The sequence below is a fragment of the Phoca vitulina genome, unplaced genomic scaffold (assembly GCF_004348235.1).
Source record: "Phoca vitulina isolate PV1807 unplaced genomic scaffold, GSC_HSeal_1.0 scaffold22, whole genome shotgun sequence".
NCBI classification, from domain to species: Eukaryota; Metazoa; Chordata; class Mammalia; order Carnivora; family Phocidae; genus Phoca; species Phoca vitulina.
Window position 1 is genome coordinate 43,642,527 of NW_022589725.1, and position 5,941 is coordinate 43,648,467.

The window sequence follows — 5,941 nt, forward strand, 5'->3', positions numbered from 1 at the left end:
GGATTTGCTTTCCCTGTGTGTTTCTGCCAAAACTATCATCTGTGGACTTACAGAATGCCTTATCCATCATCATACTTTTCCACACAGCATCACTTCTGGTCAAGGAACTCATCACACAGCAAATGAAGCGTGGCGATGGGCCCATGCTCATGAAATTTACTGGTCTTACCATGCTCCCCACCATCCTGAAACAGCTGGCTAGATAAAATGGAGGAATGGCCTTTGAAAATTTGTTTACTGTGCCAACTAGGTGGAAATACCTTGCAAAGCTGGCAAAAGATTCTCCAGGAGGCTATGTGTGGTCTAAATTAGCATCTAATAGATGGTGCTGTTTCGTCCATAGCCAGGATTCATGGGTCCAGGAATCGAGGGGTGGAAATGCGAGTGGTATCACTCACTGTTACTCTTATTGACTCACTAGCAAAATTTTTGTTTCCTATCCCTGTGATATTAGGTTCTGCTGGCCTAGAGGACTTATTTCTAAATTTTTTTCAAAGATCTTATTTTTAAGTAACCTCTACAACCAACGTGGGGCTCAAACTAACAAGCCCGAGATCAAGAGTCACATGGTCTACTGACTGAGCCTGCCAGGCACCCCCAAAAGGATTTATTTCTAAAGGGAGGAATGTTTCCTCCAGGAGGCACAGCAATGATTTCTTTGAACTGGAAGTTAAGTCTGCTACCCAGCCAATTGGAAATCCTCACGCTTCTGATTTAACATGCAAAGAAGGGAGTTACAGTGCAGGCTGCAGTGACTCATCCTGATTGGGAGATTGGACTGCTATTCCACAGTAAAGGTAAGGAAGAGTATGTCTGGAATACGGGAGATCCTTCAGGCATCTCTAAGTATCACCATTCCCTGTGATTGAAGTCATGGATAACTACAACAACACAATTCAGGCAGGACTAATAATGGCCAGAACTCTTTAGGGATGACAGTTTGGGTCATCCCATTGGGTAAAGAACCACAACTGGCTAAAGTGCTTGATGAGGGGTGCCTGGGTGGCTCAGTCATTAAACATCTACCTTCGGCTCAGGTCATGATCCCAGGGTCCTGGGAGAGAGCCCTACATCGGGCTCCCTGCTCGGCAGGAAGCCTGCTTCTCCCTCTCCCACTCCCCCTGCTTGTGTTCCCCCTCTCACTGTCTCTCTCTCTGTCAAATAAATAAATAAAGTCTTAAAAAACTGTCTCTCTCTCTCTGTCAAATAAATAAATAAAATCTTAAAAAAATAAAAAATAAAGTGCTTGATGAAAGCAAAGAGAATACAGAATGAGTGGTGGAAGAAGGTAGTTATAGATACCAACTGAGACCATGTGACCACTTAGAGAAATGAAAGATGTGATTGTCATGAGTTTTGACAATTTTTCTTCCCTCTCTTATTCCTTCATTATGTAACTATGCTATATTGATTTTATATAACATTATTTAAATATTGTAGCTTTATATCATAGTGTTTAAGTTATGGCATATCAGTGAGAAGAGTAAACATCATGCAAGGACTTCGAATCCTCTCTGGGGAAAGACTTTTGTGAGTTTTTGGTTATTGCAGGAATGTCAAGTGGAAGTAAGACCTTGCTGGTGTCTCTACTTGGAGATTAACAATGGTTTAAGGAGTGTCAATTTGACAGGGGGCTAACTCGTAATGGTTAATTTTATGTGTCAACTTGGAGGGTGTTTGGGTATGAGATTAGCTTTTAAATCAGTGAAATTTGAATAAGCAGATTGCTCCACATAATGTGGATGGGTCTCATCCAATCAGATGAAGGCTTGAATAGAACCAAATGAACTGCCTAGGGAAATTCTCCATCAGAAGGCCTTTGGCCTGGAAGTGTACCACCTTGGGTCTCCAGCCTGCTAACCCATACTGCAGATTTTGCACTCAGCTACCTTCATAAATGTGAGACCCTATTCCTCATTACACATGCACATGCATGCACACATGTGCGCGTGTGCACACACACACATACACACACACACACACTCCCCTCGTTGGTTTTGTTTCTCTGGAGAACCCTGACTTGACTAATGTACCAGATGATTCCAATGGTGAAAGAAGTTTGAAAATCAATAGTCAAAACCAATTAGAATTATTCCATTCCTCTTAGTAGAGATTGCTGTAAGAATGCAAATGTCCTTCTGCCTGTTGCCGCAACAATCACTGGTAGAAGGAATGGAATAACAATAATTGCAAAATGCAAACCTATAAAATTTCCCAAGGATAACACTGCAGAAATTCTAGATGGGTTTGGTGATGATTTTTTTTATTTTTTATTTTATTTTCTATTTTTTTAAAAGATTTTGTTTATTTATCTGAGAGAGAGAGAGAGTAAGCAAGAAAGAGTACAAGCAGGGTGAGCAGCAGAGAAAGAGGGAGAAGCAGACTCCCTGCTGAGCAGGGAGCCCGATGGGGCTGGATCCCAGGGTCATGACCTGAGCCAAAGGCAGATGCTTAACCGACTGAGCCACCCAGACACCCCTGGTACTGATTTTTTTAGATACAACACTAAAAGCATGATCCATGAAAGAAAAAAAAAATTAATAAGTTGGACTTCATTAAAATTTAAATCTTCAGCTTTGTGAAAGAGAATGTAAAGATATTCACTGCCTGAGAGAAAATCTCTGCAAAAACATATCTGATAAAGGATTGGTATCCAAAATATTCAAAGAACTTTAAAAATTCAATAATAAGACAACAGAGAATCCGATTAAAAAATGGGTCAAAGATTTGAACAGAATTCATCATTGGTGGTAGTGGTGTGTGTGTGTGTTGCGGGGGGGGGGGTAGGTTCTTGTCTCTAAAAAGGTTTTCTTCTTTATTAAAAAGTGATGCAAATATGGACCATTCTCTCCCTAGGTCTTGGACATTGCTATATGAAGATGAGATGCTCAGACCTTTTCCAGCCACCTTGCAGCCATGAGGAGACAACTGTGGTAAATAGTATTGTGTTTTTAATTTTAAATTTAATTTTAAATTACAATAAAGTAATTTATTGTTGGTATATGAACAATTGACTTTTGTATGTTAACTTCATATCCTGAAATTTTGCTATAATCACTTATTAGTTCCAGGATTTTTTTTGTTGGTTCTTAGGGATTTTCTACGAAAACAATCTTGTCTGTGTACAAAGCTTATATATTCCTTCTCAATCTGTATATCTTTTCTTTTTTTATCTGATTGCATTAGCTAGGACTTTCAATAGGAAGTGGTAAAAAGAGATATCCCTGACTCATTCCTGATCTCTGGGGGAAAGTTTCTCACCACTGAGTAAGTTGTTACCTATAGGCATTTCATTGATGTACTTTGTCAAGTTGTGGAAATTCACTTTTATTCCTAGTTTGCTTAGGGTTTTTATCATAAATGTGTGTTGGATTTTGTCAAATACTTTTCTACACCCATTTGTATATGTTTTTTCTCTTTTAATACGTTGATGTGATAGATTACATTAATTGATTTTTATTTTTTATTTTATATTATTAAAGATTTTTTTTTTATTTATTTGACAGAGAGAGAGAGAGAGAGAGCGCGTGCACACAGGCAGGGGGAGCGGGAGCAGGAGAAGCAGCGCTCCATCCCAGGACCCTGAGTTCATGACCTGAGCCAAAGGCAGATGCTTAACAGACTGAGTCACCCAGGCGCCCCACATTAATTGATTTTTAAATGCTGAGCCAGCTTCCATACCTGGAATAAGTTATGCTTACAGTGCATAATTGCCTTTATACATTGTTGGATTCAATTCTCTCATGTTTCATTCCTCATGTTTCATAGGAATTTTGCATCCATGAGAGGTATTGATCTGTAGTTTTCCTTTCTTGTAACTTCCTTGTCTGGTTTTGGTCTGAGGATAATGATGACCTCATAGAATGACTTAGGAAGCATTCTCTCTCTAATTATGAGCAACATATTGATGTCAATTCTTTCCTTAATATTTCCTAGAATCCATCAGTGAACCCATCTTGGTCTGGCATTTGTTGTTTGGAAGATTATTAATCATTCATTGGTTAAGGTTATTAATTAATTATTGATTTAATTTCTTTAACAGATATAAGTCTATTTAGATGATCTGTTTCTCCTTGTGTTAGTTTGGTATATTTTGTCTTTCAAAGAATTGCTCTACTTCATCTAAGTAATCAGATTTTGAGGCAAAGAGGCATTCAAAATATTCCTTTATTATCTTTTTAATGTCCATGGTATTGGTGGATATCACCTTTAGTTCATTTCTGATACTAGAATTTTATGTCCTCTCTCTCTTTTTTTTTCATAGTTAGCCTGGCTAGATAGTTTACCAATTTTATTGATCTTTTCATAGAATCAGGTTTCAATTTGATTAATTTTTTCCTATTGTTTTCTTGTTTTCAGTTTCATCTATTTCTGCTCTAATTTTTATTATTTCTTTTCTTATGCATGTTTAGATTTGACATGATCTTCCTTTCCTATATTGTAAGATGGAAGCTTTGATTATTGATTTTGTATCTTTGTTTTTTCATTTATGTACATTAAATGCTATAAATTTCACTTTAAGCACTGCTTTTCCTGTATACAACACATTTTGATGAGTTGCATTTTCATTTCATTTAGTTCAAAATGTTTTTAAATTTCTTTTGGGATTTTTTGACCTATGCATTTTTTAGAAGTGGACTGTTTGATTTCTAAATATTTTGGGGATTTCTAGCTATTTCTCTGTTGTTGATTTCTAGTTTAATTCCACTGTGCTATGAGAGCATACTTTGTATAATTTCTGTTCTTTAAAATTTGCTATTAAAGTGTGCTTTATTAACTAATGATGTACTGTATAGTGATTAACATAACATAATACAAAAATTTTTAAAAAGTGTGCTTTATGTCCTAAGATCTATTCTGTTTGGGGGAATGTTCCATGTGAGTTTGAGAAAAAGTATATTCTGTTATCATTAGATGAAGTATTGTATAAATGCCAGTTAAATCTAGCCAGTTGATGGTGTTATTAAAGTCATTGGTATCCTTACTGATTTTTTTGTCTGCTGGATTTGTCAGTTACTCATAGACATGTGTTGAAGGCTTCAACTTTAATAGTGGATTTGTCTGTTTCTTCTTGTGGTTCTATCACTTTTTGTCTCATGTATTTTGATGCTTTTCCATTAAGTGTATTAAAGACTGTTATGTTTTCCTTGGGGTTAATGTCTTTATCGTTATGCTATCCTTCTTTTTATCCCTGATAATTTTTCTTACTCTGAAGTCTGCTTTGTCTGAAATTAATACAGTTACTCCAGCTTTGTTTTGATTACCGTTAGCATAGTGTATCTGTCTTATTCCTTTGCTTTTAATCTATCTGTGCCTTTATGTTTAAAATGGGTTTCTTGTAGACAACATATATTTGGGTCTTGCTTTTTTTTATACTTTGTCAGTCTCTGTGTTTTAACTGATGTATTTAGACCATTCACTTTTAAAGTGATTATAAATACAGCTGGATTAATATCTACTCTATTTTTAACTCTATTGCTCTTGCTCTTTGTTTCTTTTCTTTTTTTTGGTCTTACACTGTTTTTCTGCCCTCTCTTGTTTTGAATGAGCATTTTATTTGACTCCATTTCCTCTGTTCTCTTTGGATTTCAATTATAGTTCTTTTAAAAATTTGTTAGTGGTTGCCTAAAGTTGGCAATATACACTTACAACTAAATTCACTTTCAAATAACAATATACCACTTCACAGTTAGTGCATGTACTTTATAACTCAGTCTTCTCAATTTCTCTGTCCCATCCTGTATGACAATGATGTCATTCATTTCATCATCTACAAGCTACAATCACTTGATACATTGTTGCTATTATTTTGAACAAACTTTATGTATATCTGAGTTTCTGATCTATATCATTTTCATTCTCTCTGAAGAGCTTTAACATTTCTTGCAAGTTAAGTCTACTGGTGACAAATTTCCTCAGTTTTTGTGTGTGAAAATCTTTA

The 5,941-nt window shown here is 36.0% G+C and overlaps 1 long non-coding RNA gene across 1 annotated transcript; it reads left to right on the top strand.

The window, feature by feature from the left end:
- Positions 1-276: 276 nt before the first annotated feature.
- LOC116641499 lies at positions 277-3,256 on the top strand. The gene is made up of 3 exons (XR_004301192.1): positions 277-797; positions 2,857-2,933; positions 3,187-3,256. It is a non-coding gene; the product is annotated as an uncharacterized LOC116641499 (long non-coding RNA).
- The last annotated feature ends 2,685 nt before the right edge of the window (positions 3,257-5,941 follow it).